We start from the raw sequence: 21759 nt of genomic DNA, 5'->3' as shown, positions 1-21759 counted from the left end.
AATTTGTTTGATATATACATATACGTACATATATACACATGTATACATATAGGAGAATTGCTTCTGTAGGGTATACTCTCTAGGTGGCAGGCACCTTAATCAAAAGAAAATATTTAATCAAATTAACCTATAATTACAAGCTAATATTGTTGAGTATCAGCTTACAGACTAAACCATGTGGACTGTGAAGTACACTTTTAAGTCAGAGCATTTTTTTTTTTTCAAAATTAGCTGTCCCACTCTGATCTCCGCCACCTGGGGGAGCCCCTTCACACTGCTGTCTCCCCTTCCACATTTACGCATGCCCACTCCTCCTTCCCTTCGGTCTGAGAGAAAGAAGGCTCTGTTCCCTCGCTCCAAAAGTCCTCTCTCTTTCCTCCTTAAGGTTTTTACTGATCTGCCAACCCCCACCTACCCTTATTGTAGGTACACAAATGTACATAAAATACACACATTGCCAACAACAAAGTAATGCCACTTTACTAGTTGGCAAAAAATAGCAATGACTTATGGGAATAGATAGAAGTTCCCGAATCTGTGGCCATGAAAAATTTATCGCATGGATTCCATTATAATTTTTATATATAAATTTCTGATCTCTCTGAAACTTATTTTGGTATAATAATGTATTTTTCCCAGATGACTAACCATTTTTCCCAGCACTATTTATTGACTATTTGATTTTTTTATGCTGATTTAAAATGCTATCTCTATCATTTGCATTCCATTTCTTTTTCTTTTCTTTAAATTGAATTTATTGGGGTGACATTGGTTAATAAAATTATATAGGTTTCAGATATATGGTTCTATAACACATCACCTGTACATTGTATTGTGTGTTCACCACCTCAAGTTCAATCTTCTTCTGTCAGCATTTATCCACCCCCCACAACCCTCTCTTCCCTCCCCGCAACTCCCTTTCCTACAGGTAATCATATTACTGTTAGCTGTGTCTGTGAGGGTTTTTTTCTTATTTCCTTTACGTTTTTCACCCAACCCCACAACTTCCCTCCCCTCTGAGAACTGTCAGTCTGTTTGTTCTCTACCTATAGCACAGGTGGCAAACACAAGGCCTTCCACCTTGTTTTATCCAGCCTTGCACCTTGTTTCTACCCAGTGGCAGCGCCAAGCTCCTTGCCCCTAGTTAAGGAGTAGTTACGTTTATACCGTCCTCAAATTACATCCGGCCCTTTGAAAGCAACCTTGAGGCTGATGCGGTCTCCAGTGAAAATGAGTTTGACACCCCTGACCTGTAGGTTGGTTTCAATTTTATTAGTTTATACTGTTCATTGGATTCATATTTGGGTCTATTTCTCGACTTTCTATTCCATTTATCTGTTCATTCATTCAACAAATATTTGTTGGGAGCTTTCTACTTGACTACATGTCAGACACTCTTTCAGGTGCTATAGACAAAAATGAGCAAAACATGTTTCTGAACCCTGTGGAGCTTGTCTGTGGAAGCAGACAATAAACACATAGATATGAATCAGGTGGAGAGTCTGATTCGTAGATATGAATCAGAACTTATCTCCATAACAATGGAGATAAGTTCTGTGACTGTTCATGAGACAATTATGCACTGTTTTAATTATTTGGGACTTCGGCCCCAGAGAGAATGGGGTGGAGAATAAGGAAGGAAAGACAGAAGGAAGGAGGAGGGGAGAGAGGCAGAGTTGTGTTAAAGAAACACTATAGAAGAGTGAATGCTCTATCTGCTCTGCCACATAACTATCTGTAGAACCCTGGGCAAGCTGCTTATCCCAGATCTCAGACGTCTCAACTGTGAAATGGGGGTACTGCAGTGGATTGTTGTGAAGCAAATAAAATGTAAAGCAAAATAAAGCAAACAAAGTGTGAAGCAAAGTAAAACTACCTGGCTCACTATAATCCTTAAAACATTTTCTTCTCACGCTTCTTACATTTTAGGTGGCTAAAGCCTCCTGCCATTCAACTGCTTTTCTTTCAAAATGGAATTTTCAGAACATGGCCTGGGTTGGTGGTGGGGTTCAGAAATATTGAGTGGTTGCGGAAGACTTCGTCTCTCAGGGGAAAACTGGTGAAAAAACAGCTCACCCCTGCCTGAAAATCCCCACCCAGTCCTTCCTGCTTCCAGGAACTTCAGGGGTTTTAAGTTGAGAAGGAAGGGCAGGAAATGCAAACGACCTTGGTGCCCACCAGTGACACAGAGCGGGAAGGCTACATAAAGAGCAACTCCTGGAAGGAGTTGCTGCTGTGATGCAAGTTGCATTCCAGGGCAAAGTTCATTACCAGTTATCATACAGGAGGATAAGGTGCAAAGCTTGCAGGATCGAGAAGCTCCTGTTCTTGACAGCCATGCAATATTGTGTCAGCTTTCTAGTCCCTGGCTGGTTTCCTGAGGTCAATAGGTAAGTGTCTCACTTGCAGGCTGGGCGGAATCCACAGATGGAGGGCGGATGTTGCCCCAGCTACTAGGCCTAGTTGAAAGAGGTGTAACATCAAGTGAAATCCCAGGCATTTTCTTTGATTACCCAGAAGGTGATCGTGGTTTTTTTTTTTTTTTTATTTTTAATTACCCAGAGAGAGATAGTTACTAAATGACATTTTCATTGTGAATATTCACCCAGGTGTTCTGGAGGAAATACAGGCTATGCTATAGTATGTCACCTTTGCAGCTAATGAAAATTCTAGCACAATGTTACCTTTCTAGATTACAAAGAGTTGATAAATAATGTCTTGTTTTTGCAATTCTAAAGTACTTACCTTCTGGGACATTTAGCAAAGTGTCTTCACAATCTATAAAGCAAGCCATAAATTTGAAGGTAATTACATTGGAAGGTTCACTCACATAAGCTATGTAGATATAGATACCTTGATCTGCTCCAAAGCTGTATAAATTTGCTTTAGAATAACCTTTTCCTGGTGCACTATTGCAAAATTAGAGTGATACTAAAATCATCCCTAGAATTTAATAGTCGAACTCCAGTGGGGAAAAGGAAAAGGTTTTTCCCCCCTCATTTTTAGTACCTTTGAATTTTCTTCCTGCTACAGAGGGCAATTTGATCACAGTTTGATTATGGAGGAACTTTGTTTATAATTAATTTATTTAAGTTGCTCACAAGTAAAGTCCCTTAAAAATACAATAGCAACAAATATTATCTCTTTATCTAAAATCATTATTATTTGGGTATACTCTACATGGTCTCTCACCTTAGGACTTATGAAACTTGGAACTAATTGCTTGTACTTTTGCAAAATTTTGCTTAATGTTGTAACTGTTTGGCTACATTACAACCCTTGAGTTTCTGTTTGTCAGATCACACTTAACTGTGGAAAAGTTCAAGATGGGTGTAGCTTCTTCATTTTTCCACATTTTGATGGCAGCTCATAATAAAAGCAAGTCTCGGACCAAATTCTACCATGTATACAGACATTTAATAAACACGTGTTTATAAGTAAGCACAAAACAATTTGTACTACAAGGGAAAACCCCAGGTCTTTGTCCCCTCGAGTGCTCTACTGATCTTTGCATAAGAGTCTACTTGGAGCTGACTCAGAAATATTCCAGAGGCAGATTCTATTAACCTGATAGTTGATGTCACAAATGCAAAGCTTGGACACCGGACCATTTGAGGACCAAGCTCACATGGGACATGAGTTAGTCCTTTTTCTGGAGTATCCATGCTGAATATGCTACCTGCCTGTTAGTCACTTAGTAATGATTTTGGTGATTAGCTCGACTGTCACAATAAATCAGTGCTGTGTTCAAGTGACCCTTATTTTACTCAGTAATGATCCCAAAGCACAAGAGTAGCGATGCTGGCAATTCAGATATGCCAAAGAGAAGCTGTAGGGTGCTTCCTTTAAGTTCATAGTATATATAGGGTTTGGCATTATCTGCATTTTCAGGCACCCACTAGGGATCTTGGATCATATTCCGCATGAGTAAAGGCCACCTCTACCCTTGACTTGTCAAGGGCAAGGGCAAGGGTGGGTGTTTTTCCCACCTCCAGGACTATCAATAAAGAGGAAAAGAGAGTGAGCAGAAAGTCTACAGGGAGACTTACCTTTCCAGGCCAGGCCTCGAAGCCAGGCCTCAAAGCAGCCTGTGTCCTTTTCACCCATGTTCCATGGGCTGTAACTACTTACATGATCCCACGTGGCCTCACTGGGCTCCAACCAGATTGAGGAGGCTGGGAAATATTGTCTTCCTTTGTACTCAGGAGGGAAAAAAAAAAAAAACGGTTGATAACCATGCAACACTGATAGCATTTCTGCCATGCCCATCTGGTAAAATCCTCCCACCAGATGCGATTTTCCATATTTTCATTTAAAAATTTTGACCTGCTGAGTGAATTATCTGTGTTTTTAAGTATATTTTATTGATTATGCTATTAGTTTTCTTAATTTTTTCTCCCCTTTATCCTGCTTCTGCCCTGCACCCCTCCCACCCTCCACTACTCTCACCCCCTTTTAGTTCATGTCCAGGGGTTGCACATATAAGTTCTTTGGCTTCTCTGTTTTCTATACCATTGTAAACTTCTTCACTACCAACTATGCTTCTTATTCCCTGTACCTTTCCTCGCTTTCTTCCCTTCCCCCTCCCCTCTAAAAACCTTCCATGTGATCTCCATTTCTCTGGTTCTGTTCCTGTTTTAGTTATTTGCTTAGTTTTTGTTTTTTAGGTTCAGTTGTTGATAGTTATGAGTTTATTGTCATTTTACTGTTCATAGTTTTTGATCTTCTTCTATTTCTTAGATAAGTCCCTTTAACATTTCATATAATAATGGCCTGGTGATGATGAACTCCTTTAACTTGACCTTATCTGGGAAACACTATCTGTCCTTCCATTCTAAATGATAGCTTTGCTGGATAGAGCAATCTTGGATGTATGTCCTTGCCTTTCAAGACTTCAAATACTTCTTTCTAGCCCCTTCTTGTCTACAAGATTTCTTTTGAGAAATCAGCTGATAGTCTTACAGGAACTCCTTTGTAGATAACTGTCTCCTTTTCTCTTGCTGCTTTTAAGATTATCTCTTTATCTTTAATCCTGGGTAACTTACTGATGATGTGCCTTGGTGTGTGGGCTCTAGCTTCTTTGGGACTCTCTGGGCTTCCTGGACTTCCTGGAAGTCTATTTCCTTCATCAGATCAGGGAAGTTTTCCTTCATTATGTTTTCAAATAAGTTTCCAATTTATTGCTTTGGTTCTTCTCTTTCTGGCACCCCTATGATTCAGATGTTGGAACCTTTAATGTTGTCCTATAGGTCCCTAAGCCTCTCCTCAGCTTTTTGAATTCTTAGTTCTTCATTCTGTTCCAGTTGGATGTTTATATCTTCCTTTTGTTCCAAATCATTGATTTGAGTCCCAGTATCCTTCCCTTCACTGTTGGTTCCCCGTAAATTTTGCTTTATTTCATTTTGGGTAGCCTTCATTTCTTCCCTCATTTTGTGCCCAAGCTCAATCAGCTCTGTGAGCATCTTGATTACCAGTGTCTTGAACTCTGCATCAGATAGGTCACCTGTCTCCTCATCACTTAGCTCTTTTTCTGGAGTTTTGATCTGTTCTTTCATTTGGGCCATATTTCTTTGTCTCAGCTCACCTGTTATGTTGTAAGGGGAGGAGCCTTAGGTATTTGCCAGGGTGGGGTAACCCTGTTTGCTGCATGGTGGCACTATCTGTGGGGAGGGATCAGAGAGGGAACAATGCCACTGGCTCACTCCGCTGTGACCCCACTTTCCAATGAACTCTCTCCTGTGAGACTGGGAGTTCCTCCTGCCGTCACAATTCCTGTAGTAGTTTATAGCCAGTTTTGAGTCTTTAGTTTCCAGTTAAGCCAGCCCCGCCTCACCTGTGTGGTCCACTACCTTGCCGCACATCCTCACTGCTCACTGCCCATCTCCCATTTCCGCCCCTCTTACTGGTCTGGTGGATGAGCGTTTCTTCAACTCCTTGGTTCTCAGAGTTCCCTGAAGTTTGATTTTCTGACACCCATGGTTGTTTATTTTTTTTTTAAATTGGTTGTTATCCTTCTTTTGGTTGTGCGAGGAAGCAAAATGTCTCTACCTATGCCTCCATCTTGGCTGGAACTCCGAATTATCTGTGGGTTTATCTTGCTCTCCTCTGAGGTTGACTCAGTCAGTTAGGGACATGTGTAATTACACAAACATTTACTGAGTTCCACAGATACAAAGATGATCATGACCTGCCCTCCGTCTATAAGAGACCACTGTCCTGGGTGAGACATAGCTGTAAAAGGCACAGTTATAAAGGTATTTACAGAATTCCAATAAAGCATAGAGGAAATAGTTTCTTGATAGTGAGGACTCTGTATTATTTGTGTATCTCCGCGAGTGTAGAGGAGAATCTGGCACTTATCACATGCTGAGCACTTAATGATATTTGATGAGTAAGTAGAGTGAGTAAGCCAGGTAATAAGGAGAAGAGTAATGGATTCATAAGGCCTTTGAAATATGCAGAGGGACCTATATAATATATAGGGATTGTGGCTTTCATAATTAAGTGTAAAAAAATGCAAAAAGATTAAATGATAATTTTAGGCAAATAGGGGAGGCAAAATACTGAGAAGCCTTAAAGAATATTGGCCTCCATCTATAATTTACAAAGAGGTAAAGACCTCTTCACAAAACTGTGCTTTGGTGAGCATAATATTTGTGGGTATAAAATTGTACTTTTTATGATTTTGGCATTATACTCAACATATGTATTATGATGTTTAATTTCAGTTGGTAAGGGGACTTGACAACTTTAAAAAGTAACAAATAATCACCAGATGCAGTGAAATGTAGATTTTTTCCCCCTGGAAGTTCTACCTCCTATGTAAAGTCTTAAGAAAGGGTTCTGTTATCTCATGTACCTACCCAAAGCTTTTATTCAACTGTGAGTGAGTATTTGAGCCTCCTGAGGAACATCTTCAAAATAACCTGCTCCCGTGTCAGATTTCAGGAATTAGTCACTGAAAGGTAGAGCCCTAATTGAGAACCTTTGGTGTATAGCACCTACCTTCTAAAATTTCTGTCTCCCTGTATTAGTTTCCTATTGCTGGTATAACAACCTGCCAAGAATTTAGAGCTTAAAGCAACATGACTTTACTACTTTACAGTTCTGGAAGTCAGGAGTCTGAAATAGTTTCATTGGGCTGAAATCCAGGTGTCAGCAGGTCTGTGTTCTTTCTAGAGTCTCTAGGGAAGGGTATGCTTCCTTGCCTTCATCATTTTCTAGAGGTGGCCCGCACGTCTTGGCTCATGGACTCTTCTTCAGTCACTGCAACCTCTGCTTCTGTCCTCACATGTGCTAATGGCTGTGATCCTCCCACCTCCCTCTTATAAGGGCCCTTGTGATTGCATTGGGCCTACCTGGAATCAAGAATCCACAGTTTTTAACTTAAATCATATCCTCAAGGTCCCACTTATCATGCAAATTAACATCTTCACAGGTTCTGTGGATTAGGACTCGGGCATCTCAGGCTGAGGAAGCCATTATTCAGCCTTTCACATTTCTTTCATATATATAATTTTTAAAATGTGACAATTAGTTTAGATGTGTGAAGAGTAAATGAAAGAAAACTCAATATTATTAAAATCTTCCCAAATTAAAAAAAAAAAAGAGTAAATGAAAAATATATGTGAATACAACATTTCGCTTAAACTCTGACACAGGAACTATAGCAAAGAAATATTAGCTATTATACTTTAAAAATGGGTTTTTAATAGAATTTTAATGAGTCCAGCATCATCTTGTCTTGTTCACTGCTACATTTGTCCTGCACGTGGTATGTTTAATGAATACTTGCTACATGAATGAATGAATGCTGAACATCTGCAGTGGATTGGACATTGACTTTTCCTTACATTTCATCATTTCCTTATATTCCGTAATTACATGAGTCAGTTCTTCATAATTAATTTTTCTATCATCTTTGTTATTTTATGGTTCCGATTTCTTAAAGAACTCTATGTATACTAATAACTACTGAGAATTTTGAATTCTGTTAGAATCCTGGTGATAGTTGCTTCATCTCTAGTCAGTTGAAACTTGAATAATGAGCTGGCCACACTAAGAGTATTTCCTCTTATTTCATGCTCCCTGCTTGCGTGATCTGTCTTTTGACTTCAATCAAGAGTAAAGCAGCAATTAGAGCTATAGAGAGTAAATAATACAGATTTTGTTTCTGAACAAGAAGCTAGAGAACTCCTGTTTTGAAAGCTGTCAGACTTATAAAGATTCATTAATTAGGGTTAAGTAATTCAATTCCCTGAAAGATAAATCTAGGGAGGGTGGATGCTTGTGGAGAAACCCATTCATTGCTTAATTCAGTTTTCCTATTCCATCTAAAATCGTTGTAATTATACCAATGGCCTATTTTTTGATAACAGCAGGAAAATGACATTAAATATGACAGCTCTAAGAGGTCCAAATTTATAAATGAAGGAGGGGACAGGAGGCAAAGCTCAGGTGGAAATGCGAAGTCCGCCTGCCGCTCACCCCCTGCTGGGCTGCCTGGTTCCTAACAGGCCGTGGACCAGTCCAAGTCCTGCGGGGCTGGGGACCCCTGCTATATGAGACATCGAAATGGAGTAGCAAATGGTTTTTCATTTTGTGGACCATCTCTTCTTTCCAGGTAGAGAGAAGAGCAGGCGCAAAGTCGGAGGCAAAACCTGGCGGGAGAACTTGGCAGTTTGGCATGTTTGAAATGTAACATAGAGAGTGAGTGGGAGAGTGGCGTGAGATGTGGGAAGGGGGTGGCAGGGTGGGGCCAGGTCATGCAGGGCCCTGGAGCCCAGAAGAAGGAGTTAGGATTTCATTTTAACATCAGAGGAAAGCCATGGAGGGCTTTTAGGCAGGGCAGCAGAGTGATTATTTATGTTTGTAGATTGGAGCCCAGTTAAGAGGTCGCTGTGCCCTTCTAGGTGAGATAGATGGGAGTAACCCAGAATAGATGTGGTAGTGGAGATGGCAGGAAGTGCACAGACTCTCAATAAATATTTTTGGAGATGGAATTGACAGAGCTTTCCAACTGTCTTAGCTGTTCAGCCTGCTATAACAAAATACCATGGACTGGGTAGCTAATAGACAACTGAAATTTATTTCTCACAATGTGAAGATCGGAAGTCCAAGATCAGGACGCCAGCATGGTCAGGAGAGGTCCCTTTTCTGGGTACTGGGCTATTGGCAAAGGCCTGTGTGAAGTTGTTGTTTTTTAGGAATTTTAAAATAGACTTGATTGTTTAGAGCAGTTTTAGATTCATAGAAAAATGGAGCAGAAAGTACAGAGAGTTCCCATATACCTTCTGTTTCCACACACGCACACTGTCCCCCACTATGAACATCCCAGCACTGAAGTGGTGCATCTGTTACAGCTGATGAACCTACGGGGACACATCATTATCACCAAAGTCCACAGTGTGTGTCAGCAGCCACTTTTTGTGTTGTATACACAATGGGTTTGGACAAATGTATAATAACATATATGGCCCCCATTGTTGTGTCCTACAGAGTGTTTTCACTTCCCTAAATATCCTCTGTGTTCAGCCTAGTTATCTCTCCACCCCGCCACCCTGACCACCAACTCCTGGCAATCACTAATATTTTTATTTTCTCCGTGGTTTTGCCTTTTCCAGAATGTCATATAGTTGGAATCTTACAATATATAGTATTTTCAGATTGGCTTCTTTCACTTAGTAGTATGCATTCAAAGTTCCTCAGTGTTTTTTCATGGCTTGGTGGCTCATTTCCTTTTAGTGTCAAATAGTATTCCATTGTCTGGATGGACTACAGTTTATTTGTTCATTTACCTGAAGGGTATCTCGGTTGCTCCCAAGTTTTAGAAATGATGAATAAAACTGCTACAGATATTCATGTTCCATTTTTTTGGCTTCTTTGGGTAAATACCAAGGAATGTGATTGCTGGATCTTATATTAAGGGCAAACTTAATTTTCTAAGAAACCATCAAACTGTCTTTCAAAGTGTCTGTATTATTTTGCAGCCCACTAGCCATGAATGTCAGTTTCTGTTGCTCCACATCCATACTAGCATTTGGTATTGTCAGTATTTTGGATTTTGGTCATTTTAATAGATGTGTAGTGGTATCTCCTTGTTGTTTTAATTTGCAATTCCCTAGTGACATATAATACTGAGCATCTTTTCATATGTTGATTTGTGATATGCATGTCTTCTATGGTTAGGTATCTGTTCAGGTCTTTGGCACATTATTAATTGGTTTGTTTTCTTATTGTTGATGTTAAAGAGTTCTTCATATATTTTAGATAACAGTCAGATATGCCTTTTGCAAATATTTTTTCCTACTTTGTGGCTTGTTTTCTCATTCTCTTGACAGTGTCTTTTGTAAAATAGAAGATTTTAACTTAATGAAGTCCATCTCATTAATTATTTCCTTCATGACTCATGCCTTTGGTATTCCATTAAGAAGTCATCACCATACCCAAGGTCACCTAGATTTTCTTCTCTGTTATCTTATAGGAAGGAAGTTTGCATTTTTGTACTTCTCATTTAGGTCTGTGATTCATTTTGAGTTAATTTTTGTGAAGGATTAAAGTCTGTGTCTAGATTCATTTCCTAATGTGTGGATGTTCAGTTGTTCCACTACTATTTGTTGAAAGACTATTTGTTTCTCCGTTGTGTTGCATTTGCTCCTAAGGATCAGTTGACTATAGTTATAAGTCTATTTCTGAGCTCTCTATTCTGTTTCATTGATCTGTTTGCCTATTCTTTTACCAACACCACGCTGTCTTAACTACTGTAGCTTTATATAATCAGTCTAAAATTTGGGTAGTTCCAGACCTCCCACTTTGTTCTCCTTCTTCAGTATAGGCATAGCTCAGAGAGATTACAGGTTTATTTCAGGTCACCTCAGTGAAGCTCATATTGTAGTACAGTAGTCATATGAATATTTTGGTTTCCCAGGGCATATATAAAAGTTATGTTTATACAATACTGAAGTCTATTAAGTGTGCAATAGCATTATATCTAAAAAACAATGTTCATGCCTTAATTTAAAAATGTGTATTGCTCCAGAAGGCTAACCATCATCTGAGCCTTCAGCAAATCATAATCCTTTTGCTAGTGGAAGGACTTGCCCCAGTGTTGATGGCTGCTGACTGATCGGGGAGTGGGGGTAGGGTGGCTGCTGTAGGCTGGGCTGGCTGTGTAAATTTCTTAAAATAAGGCACTAATGAAGTCTGACACATTAATTGATTGTTTCTTTCACTTGAACTCCTAGAGGCCATTGTAGGGTTATTAATTAGCCTAGCTTCAATATTGTTGTGTCTCATGGAATAGGGATGCCCTAAGCGAGGGGAAATGGCTGGTCCGTGGACTAGTTAGAGCACACACAAAATCTGTTGTTTGCCATCAGTTATGTGGGTGTGGTTCATGGGGCCCAAAACGATGAGAAGGTGACATTCAATATCACTGTTCGAAGATTGCTGTAACAAATATAATAACAATAGGAAAGTTTGAATTACTGGCAGAATTACCAAAATGTGACGCAGAGACATGAAGTGAGCAAATGCTGTGGGAAAAATAGCACCGATAAATTTGTTTGAGGTAGGGTTGCCAGAAACCTTAAATTTATTAAAAAACACACAGGATCCGTGAAGCACAATAAAGCCAAGAGCAAGAAAGACAGACATGCCTGTGTTATATAGGCTGTTCCTGGTTGTTGCCTCTCCACGCGTTCTTCGCCTAAAGCTGTGCTGTCTGTTGCGACCTCCTGAGCCCACATTCTGTGATAATAATGTTATGAACATGTTCCTCGCTTATCTTCACAAACAGATCAACATTTATAAAATGCGTTTTGTAATGAAACCAGAAGATGGCAATAGAGTAACATAAATCTAAACATCAGAGGCGGTTTTTGTAGCTTTTGTCCTTCAGAATACTTGCGTTGACTAGTTCTCTAGTCCCTTGTTTTCCATTTCTTGCAAATAGCTTGTTATGCAAATGGGCCGAAACACATACCCCCGCCCCACGCCTCCCCCAAAAGGAAGAAAACGAAACAAAAACACAAAAGAAAGGATGCCAAATAACAATGAAACCCCACAAATGTCCGCATCCTCTTGCTGTGTGCCCCAGAATATCCAAGACCCTTTCTCAGCCAGGCAAGTTCTCATTTCAAGAAGTTTGTGAGAACACAAAGAAAGTGAAGGCTGTCTGGAGGAAGTGGCACATCCCAGAGCCGTGAACAGACATGCATGTAACTTCTTTCAGCCCTAATCTTTGATGTGTAACAAAACCTAGTGGTTAGGTTCGTGGGTTTGCAGAAATATTTGGGTTCAATCCTAATTTTACGATTTACAGGCTGTGTGATCACGGGCAAGCTTTTCTTTCTGAAACCTAATTTTCTTGTAGTAAAATAGGGGTAATAATAGCTGTTATCTTGTGGTGATACTGTAGGAATTAACTGAAACGATACATTTAGTTCAGTGTCTGACATGTAATAAAAAGCTAAAATGTGTTAGCTATTTTCTTACCACTAAATTTGGTTGAAAAAACTTGCTTTGTAATTAGTTTTGAAAGAATACTAACTATTGAATTGTGTCAGAATCTTTTGTTGTTGTTGCTGCTTGTTTAGTATGTAATTAAAATAAAATAAAAGGGAAATAAAATTTTTCTGGAATAGGTTGCAACTTTCTACTTATAGTGGATGTCAACTACTGCCATTATATCAGGGCTACATAGAGACAGGTATTTTTTAGTATTTAGAGTGTTTTCCTTTCTTTGCCATAGATATAGATTATCCTTAACAGTGAGCATTCAGTCTCCTGTAATTCGTTTGTCAAGTAACTACAGGCTCATTTCCACTCATTGATGATGCCATTAGAGCTTTATAGATAGATGGAGCTAGACTACATGAAGTGATCTTACTTGTGACTGATGGTAGTAAAAATATCAGTAAATTGACATCTTTCCATTGCTCGAGCTATCCTATTGATAGCTCCAGCTATCAGTAGGAACTCAAGTGGAGTATATGAAGTTTTGCATTTTAATTTGCATAAAATAACAAACTACATTCAGATCAGCTGAGGGGCTCCAACCAGAGAGAGAGCGAACCATTAAGGATAACTTGTCTTCACAGAAGTCTCTGACTCTGTAGAAAAAAACATCATACATCATCATACCAACATCATAATAGCTTATTTCTTTCATAGCAGTTAAAACTGAGACCAGAGTCAGAGAACTGTGAATTGTCCTACCCACTGTCTTTATACACATGATGTTACCTGTGTATTGTTATTTTGTTTCTCTCTTTGAAATCCAGACAGCATGTGTGCTGGGCACTGCTCATTGTGCTGAGCACAGTCCCTGCCCTGTTGGAGTTTAAATTGTGCCAGTGGGGGAGGTGCTAAGGCAACAAATGAGCACATGGCGGTACATCCAAAGATGATAGCATCTGGAGGGATAAATGAAACAGAACAGGGACAGGCTGTCCAAGGCCAGCGATTGGACTCATCTGAGCAGGTATTCAGGAGAAGTGAGATAAAAGCCAGGAGTGTAACCACCAGAAGAGCTGTCTAGGTGGGGGAATCACAGGTGTAAAGGCCTTGTGTGCTTGCCACGTTCAAGAATCAGCAAGGGGATTGGAGTAGCAAGAAGAGAGTGTGACAGAGGGTGATGCGTGGGTCACTGGCCAGCAGTGATCACAGAACGCTGCGGATGGCTCGTTGAACCTCGAGAAAAACATACACAGAGACAATCAGGTCCTGGGGGGAATAGGAACAGCAGGGCCACTCCTCACGTGGGGAGCGCCTTGGCTACCCTCTCTCCTGGAGCGCGCTGCTTGGCCACCCTCCCTGGTGGGGAGAGCACGCCGTCCCCCCTCCAGAGAGACTTTTTATTGGTTTCCTTTGAATAAGAATTCAGGTAAAACTCATTACTCATTGCTAGGAAGTAAGGATCAAACAATAGATAACAAGGAAGGCCTATTTTGAGTCAGGATCAAAGAGATATAAAACTCTGAGGAACAAATTAAATAGGCCTGATCACCTGGGGAACCTGCCCTTTCCAGCACAGAGCTGTACCACCCTGTCATTGTTTCAGGCTTAGGTGGAGCAAGGGAAGTAAGGCAACCAAGAGAGAGGGAGATTTTCTTCCAGACAATGAGGACTCAGGCTACGTCAAAGCCGAGGAGCGAGGGTCCATCACCCCCTTTTGCTGTAGCCCCCAAAGTCCTTTCTTGGGGGCCTTCCACGTGATGGTGCCTGTCTTAGGTCGTTCCCCCCTTGGGGAATCTTACCCATCATTGGCTAACCAACCAAACGCTGGGGTTCAGTTATGAATGAAGCAGCAGAAGCAGTGCTCCTGCCAGGGAGATAAGCTTTTGTCTCCTTGCTGGCTTACGGCCCAAGGCCACTCCCTCAGCCTTAGCCTAGGTGGGGGTTACAGCTTCTGATACCAGGCAGGGCGGTTCCCAACAAGAGGGAGGATAATTCAGGAGTGAAATGAGAGATGTAGTGGGATCGATCCAGATACTGTAAGACCTTACAGGACTTTGTACGGTCGTTGGCTTTTACGCTTAAGTAAGCTGGTTGTGGATTGGAGTTTTAAGAAGAGAGTGAGGTAATTTCACTAGTGTTTCAAAAGGGTCACTGTGGCTGTGTTGTGGAGAACAGGTTGTAACAGGGCAAGAATGGAAATTGGTAGAGAGTTTCAGAGGCTATTGCTGTAATCCACCTGGGCCATAGTAGCTTGAAAAACAAGGTGGTAACAATAGAGGTGGAGTGGGTTGTGGTCAGAATTTGAGTGTTTTCTGAAGATAAAGCTGACAAGAGTTGTTAACAGACTGGATGTGGGGAGAGAAAGTGACAAATCAAAGATTATTTTAAGGGTTTTCACTGAGATGGGGAATACTGAGTAAGAAGGAAGTTTTGGAGGGGAAAATTAGAATTTCATTTTTGGATGTGTTGTGTTTGAGAATACTGTGAGGCAAATAAAGAGGTTGACCAAAAACTTAGATATGAGACCTTGGAGTTCTAGGGAGAAAACTAGGCTGAAGAATTAATTTAGGAGTTATTAGCATATAGATGATATTTAAAGTTAAGAAACTGGATCCCCTTGGAAGTGTGTGAAGAGAGAAATAGATGACAGAGGTTGGGGAAACAAAAGAAATGTCAGGAGACAGGAAGAAAATCAGAAGATCGTAGAGTCCTGAAGAAAGCGTTTCAAAGAGGGGCGGGCAATTCTGTAAAGGGCAACTGATGGGTCAGTTAAGTTGAGGACTGAGAATTCAGTTATGAAGTTGGGGTAAAGCGTTGCTTTGATCAGAGCAGCTGTGGTGGAATGGTGGGAGTGAAAACCCAGCGGGCTCAAAAAGAAACAGTAGAGAGGAGGAATTGAAGATGATGAGAGAAGACAATGCTTTCAAAGGGCTTCTTTGTAAAGGCACAGAGAATTGGAGGAGAGCTGGAGGGAGCAGTGGGGTCAGGAGTGTTTTTTAAGACAGGGGAGGTATTACAAGTGTGTATGGTGACTGACATTGTCCAGTAGAGAAACTAATAATGCTGGGGGTGGAGGGGTTATAGAAGCTATTTCCTTGAGAGTAGGAGGGGATGGAATCCACGCACAAGTGAAGGAGATGGCCACAGCCAGCTTTTCCAGAGTAACTGGAGAGAAGGCAGAGCCTATGGACACAGAGAGGTGGGGAGAACTTACGGAAGCTCTCTTCTGGTTTCTTCTGTTCTCTGAGTGAAATAGGGAGCAACGTCATCCTCTGAAAGTGAGGTGAGGCAGGAAGAGTTGGAGATTTGAGAGGAGAGAAGAAAGTATGAAATAATTATCCAGGATCATGAGAAAGTAAACGCCTGATAGAAATGTAATAATAATACTACTGGACTAAGCGCATGCAAGGTTGTGAAGTGAGACCAGTTACCAAGGGTGTTTTTCCAACCACTGTCTTCTGTGCAGGTGTCACAAAGTAGGCTGGACGATGGATGTGGCCGAAGCTGAGGTTTGGCCATGTTGGCAGTACAGATGACAACAGGAGCAAGGGGGGACTGAAGAGGTATGCAGGAATGTGATTATGATTATGGAACATGGAAGCTAGATAAAGTGTGAGCTGAGGGCATGAAAGGGTGAGGGACAGCGGGGAATCAAATGGAAACAGGATCAGTGGTTTGCAGACTTATTGGATGAAGCTGCTAAAAAGGTGGAAATAGAAGGTTAGGAAATGCTGTGATGTTTGAATCTGAGATTTTGGAGGGTGTGCAATTATTGGTAACGGCCATGTCCAGGGGCATCACTGTGAGATTAGGTGGCCAAGAAAAGATTGGAGAACAAGATCGTTGGAGTGGAAGGGCCATGGCATGGTGAGGTCAGAATGCTGGAAGGATGATTTGCAAACTTGTGGGGGTGAGCAACTTGGGGGTCTGTAGTGATTACAATGAGGAGGGGCAGCCATTGTGGCATGGCCTGATGGCAGTAACTTCAAAGCTGGAGTGTTCTGCGGTGGGGGGAGAAGAGTGTTCTGGAAAAGATTCACCTCATCTCTAGACTGTTTATATGAGGTGTGGGGAATAAATAGGTACCACTTGGCCAGAAAAGGGTCCTCAGGGGAAAGCCATTTTGGTTAGAGTAAGAAGATGAAAGGAACTTTAAGAGATTAAGGATATACTTTCTCTCTCTCTCTTTCCCTCTCTCCTTTTGAAACTGTTTGATGTATTTTTTCTTTAAGATGTTAATAATTGTTTTACCACAAACTGTTTTAAGAATATTGCTGCACATCATTGCTACATTAACTGGAGATGAAATGTTTATGAAATAATCTGTATTTTCCTTATGAGGCATAGATTTTTTTGGTAATGGAAAGTTCAGTTGAATGCTTTAATGAAGTGTAATGTAAGGCATATTGAACCAATTAATCTAGAAGGCTAATGTAAGAACAAGAAATTTTTGTAGCTACTCAGATGATCTGAGCATAATTATTTAAGAGCACAATTAATAATAACAGTATTACTTAAGATAAGACAGGAATTGTAGGTCTGCTTCTGATAAATAGTTGCCTTACCTAAAAGTGAATTAGTTTTTTCCCCTCACAAATGAGGATAAACATTTATAATTACATGGATTGATTTTCAAATGAGACTTATAAAAAATGATGACTTCGTTTGGATTTCAAAAATCAATTTTATACACACAACAACTTGGATGGAGCTCAAGGGCATTATTCTGAGTGAAAAAAGGCAACTCCATATGACTCAATTTCCCTGGCATTCTTGGAATAACACATTTACAGGGGCGGAGAATAGGATGAAGGGTTAGGGGATGGGTGAAGGGTGAGTGTGGCAATACAGGGGTAGCAAGAGGGAAACTTGTGGTAGTACAATAGTTCTGCATTTTGATTGATGTGATTACATGAAGCTACATGTGAAAAATTGTATAGAACCACACACACACACACACACACACACACACACACAGATGAGTGCAGGTCTAACTGGTGACATTTGAGTCAACTCTGGGTTGTTCTAATGTCAACATGCTGGCTTGTTATTGTGAATAGTTTTATGCAAGATGTTGTGCTGTGGGGGGCAGCAGGAGGGGAATGAATGGAAGATTCGTGGCCCTTCCATGTGTATTTATGTGCAACTTCATGTGAAGATACAAGTACAAAAAATTGACGGAAGTCCTGCTAAGTTTCCCCAAACACACACACACACAAATCAAACATAAATGTCACAGGAATCAATGGATGCATAAACATGAAATAATGAATTGGGGAAGAAGGGTATTACATTTATAAGCAACACGTAAAAATGCCTTTTCTATTTTTATGCCACCTGTATCACAAACAATTGATTAGTATTCGAACTGACTTTCTGGCATTTGACTAGGAAATTGCTTTTGATACTTTCCACATATTTGCCTTATCAGCCCATCATTATCTAGTTGTTTCTTTTTCTGCTAACCCTCTTGACATAATTTTCCTTGGAAATGGGTTGCAGAAACCCCACATATCCATGCAGAGGAATTATTAGTACTGCTTTTAGAGGATGATATGGTGATGCAGTCCCTGTTTGCCTTTTTGCCTAGACTTTAGAATTTCAGAGCTAATATATAAGGAACACAAAAAAGATTTATATACAAGAGAAAAAAGAATTACTTGCATACATAAGTTTATAAATAAGATTAAGGTATTTGTAATGTCATTATAAGTAAATGAGTTCTTGTCATGTCTCCTAACTTTGGCTTTTTATAGCCCTCTCTGTTTCATATGTTTTAGTAATTGACCCTACATTGTTATCACCTCTAATGCACATTTGACTTCAGTCCACTTATTTCTTTTTCTCAGAGCTCCCTGTCTCTGCTCAACTCTCTTCCAACTACCAGAATATATCTTTTATAAAATAATCTCTCTCTTTAGTTTTATTAACCACCTAAGAGGAGAAATATGGAGATATATCTACAGCAGGTCCTAGGAAGGAACCGAGGTGTTCTTAAGGCAGTGTGTTGCTCTGGCTGTTGGCCAGACTGTATTCCGGGATTGACTGTGTTTGTTTAAATCCTCACATTCAGAAGGAAAGATGGAAGGGACAGACCCCAGGCAGGGTTCTGCAGCTGGTTAGAAGCGGACCCAGAGCTCCTCACTCCCCTTCCGTGCCCTTTTCATGTGTGTTGTGAGGACGGGTGAGGAATCGTTCACAGCCGTGCACATTGCTGACGTTACCAAGTTGTGCAATAATTTCTAAATGAAAGGAGTTATTATATTTTGAAATCTAATGGTAATGAAAGTACTCCTTGAAAATGTGCTACCATAATATGTATTTTTCTATTTGTATATGTAAGCACCATCCCATCTCAGTAATCCTTGTTCCATGAAGGGTCAGGCATTATAGAATGTTTTCTAGGTCCTCATGGATAGCAGAGGATAACAATGATTTACATTTATCCAATACTTTTATATTTTCTCAAGGGTTCTTATTTGATTTTCATAAAATCAAGTGAAATATGTAAAATTGGTTTTGCTATCATTTTGTGGCTTAAAAAAATTAGCCACGGCCAGACCCAGTGGCATGCAAGAATTAGAGCCCACATCTTCTGGTGCTGAATTTAGGGCTCCTCCGTCTAAATAAATCAAACTGCTTCTCAAGTCGGCAAACGTGGCTTAAAGACCTGTGCAGGAACAGGCTCTATCTCCACTCTGGTTGCTACCCTGCGCCACGGCCTGGAGAGACTTAAGGGCAAGACAATGCAACCCAAGGTGAATGCAGACCCGGGAAGTATAGTTAATATCTGGCAATATTTATTGTTTAGCCTTACTTCAATTTACGAAACAAGGTGTTATTCAAAATGCAAATATTATTTCACGACAGATTTCAGGAAAAATTACGTCAAGTATTCAGACATTGTACGAGACTATGCAACAATAACAGGATTCTAGCTTCCGCCTCAAAGGGATACTACTCCACATACAATCGTATTTGGTAAATGAGGTGAGAGGGTTGCCAGAAACTCCTTTGCATGAAGACACACGAGCCTTCTAAGACAACTCACTGAGGAAAAATGGAATTGTGCACAATGCAATGATTAAGTAAGAAAGTCTTGGTTCTCGGTTCTTGGTTCTGGGTAGGGGTGGGGGGGAGGGCAGGCTGGCTCTGATCACTGCACGGTGCCTGTCATTTGGTTTGATTCCTCACTCCAGCCCCAGTAAATGGATGTGTGTGTTGTGGGTTGTTGCCCTCCCTTGTAACTCTGTTTTGCAAATGAGGAAAATGCACCTTCTCTGGGCAGAATTGAGTGCTCAGTTCTCCATGTGGGCACAGATTGCACACTCCTATGCAGTGTCCCATGCATGCCCTATTTGGGGAAGGTATGAAATCATAACAAAAACTAATTTCATTTAAACTATTCAATATCGATCATATCAGTAGTAGTGTGTAGGGGCCCTTTCATAGAATTTAACATTAGGGGAGAGTGGACATTGCCTACTATTAAACCTAAAACTGTGTTGCTTTGACAACTTAAGAGTCTTCAGTGTCTCAATAGGGACAGGAGGTATCGGTGCCCAGAAGACATGGCCAAGTGCGACAGGTGCACAGGGATGGATTGTGGGTGTCCAACAGGCATATTGGTGCCCAATGGTCCCCGTGGGAATGGCAAGTACCCAGCAGGTGCCACCAAGCTAAGGTGCATTGTGATTGGTACCAGTTGTTCAATAAGGCAGTGGTGCTGGAGGCCTTGCCTCAGCAAGGTGGTGGTGGTAGGTGAGGGCACATTAGTGAAATCTGGCTTTTTGCTATTATTGTCTGCCCATTTGGTCCCACAATCTGGTGGGAAGTCTGGAGTAACTCGGGTTACACAAACTCAGATTAATGCATATTGTACTAAATATTTTGTTTGAGCCGTGGTTGGTGTGGCTCAGTGGATTGAGTGCCAGCCTGTGAACTGAAGGGTTGCTGGTTCGATTCCCAGTCAGGGTGCATACCTAGGTTGTGGGCCAGGTCCCCAGTTGGGAGTGTGTGAGAGAGGAAACTGATCAACATATCTCTTGCACATCGATGTTTCTCTTCCTCACTTTCTCCTTCCCTTCCTTTCTTTCTAAACATAAGTAAAAAAAATATTTAAAAATATTTTGCTTGAGGTCAAACATTAAAAATATTTTAGGAAAAAATGTGATCTAGTGTGATTCTTATAGAATGTGATATATTTTTATTTCCTAGGAAAGAAAATTTGATAAGCTTTTGTATTTTTGAACTGGTCACATCCAAATAATCACACAATTAATTCATGATATAGAAAATGATCCTCCACATCCCACGAATAGCTATATTAAAACCGAGCTCCCTGAAGAGGTGCAAATCGACAGGGAGGTGACTGGGGATAGTTATTGCAGAAGGGATGCACAAAAATAGATTTTAAAATTTAACTAAATGGTCAAATTCAATGAAGAGGAAAATGACTTTTTGGGAGGTGAGACATTCACTTAGAAAAGGTCTTTTGGTATTTGATTTAGTAATTAATTTTGAGAGATGGAATGCCTCAGTACAAAGGCATTGTTGGTTTTTTATGTGAAAGAGTCAGGATTACAAGAAATTATACTCCAAAAACAAATGTGTTTCAAGTGGGCTGGCCTCAATGAGGGGCCTGCAGGAAATATGCCTCACCCCTGCCCTGAGAGTCTCCCATTTGAATGTGTCCCCTCCTGGGCCAAACCCTCTGTCACTCGCCATGGATTTTACAGCATTCTTACGCAACAAATATACTCCTTTTATTTTCAGTCAGCATACTAAAGCATTTCTTAAAAGCACATACAACCCTGGCTGGCGTAGCTCAGTGGATTGAGCACGGGCTTCGAACCAAAGTGTCACAGGTTCGATTCCCAGTCAGGGTACATGCCTGGGTTGCAGGCCATGACCCCTAGCAACCGCACATTGATGTTTCTCTCTCTCTCTATCTCCCTCCCTTCCCTCTCTGAAAATAAGTAAATAAAATATTTAAAAAATAATAAAATAAAAGCATGTACAGCACTCTTCCCAAGAATAGTTTTGCTACATGTATTACATAAAACATGAATGGTACTACTAAATGAACAAGATTGGAAGTTGTGGAGATGACCCTTCCATTTGTTGACTGTGTCCCATCTTGTGGCACATGCGTTGCATTAGAGGGGACTTCCTGACAGGGACCATCTTCAGTTATTAATTATTGAATGGTTGCCCTGTTCCAAAATCTGCACTATTAATAGAGAGAACCACCAATAATACATCTGCTTTACATAATTAGAGCTTGCAAGGTGAGATAAT

General features: G+C 40.6%; 1 long non-coding RNA gene across 1 annotated transcript; it reads right to left on the bottom strand.

Annotated features, from left to right (window-relative positions):
* Nucleotides 1-1689: 1689 nt before the first annotated feature.
* On the bottom strand, nucleotides 1690-4215 carry LOC118500005. The gene is made up of 3 exons (XR_004902526.1): nucleotides 4050-4215; nucleotides 2746-2778; nucleotides 1690-2459 (listed from the first exon to the last, which is right to left on the bottom strand). It is a non-coding gene; the product is annotated as an uncharacterized LOC118500005 (long non-coding RNA).
* Between the last annotated feature and the right edge of the window lie 17544 nt (nucleotides 4216-21759).

This window comes from Phyllostomus discolor, chromosome 4 (genome assembly GCF_004126475.2).
Source record: "Phyllostomus discolor isolate MPI-MPIP mPhyDis1 chromosome 4, mPhyDis1.pri.v3, whole genome shotgun sequence".
Classification (NCBI taxonomy): Eukaryota; Metazoa; Chordata; class Mammalia; order Chiroptera; family Phyllostomidae; genus Phyllostomus; species Phyllostomus discolor.
This window is presented reverse-complemented; position numbering and strand designations above follow the sequence as displayed.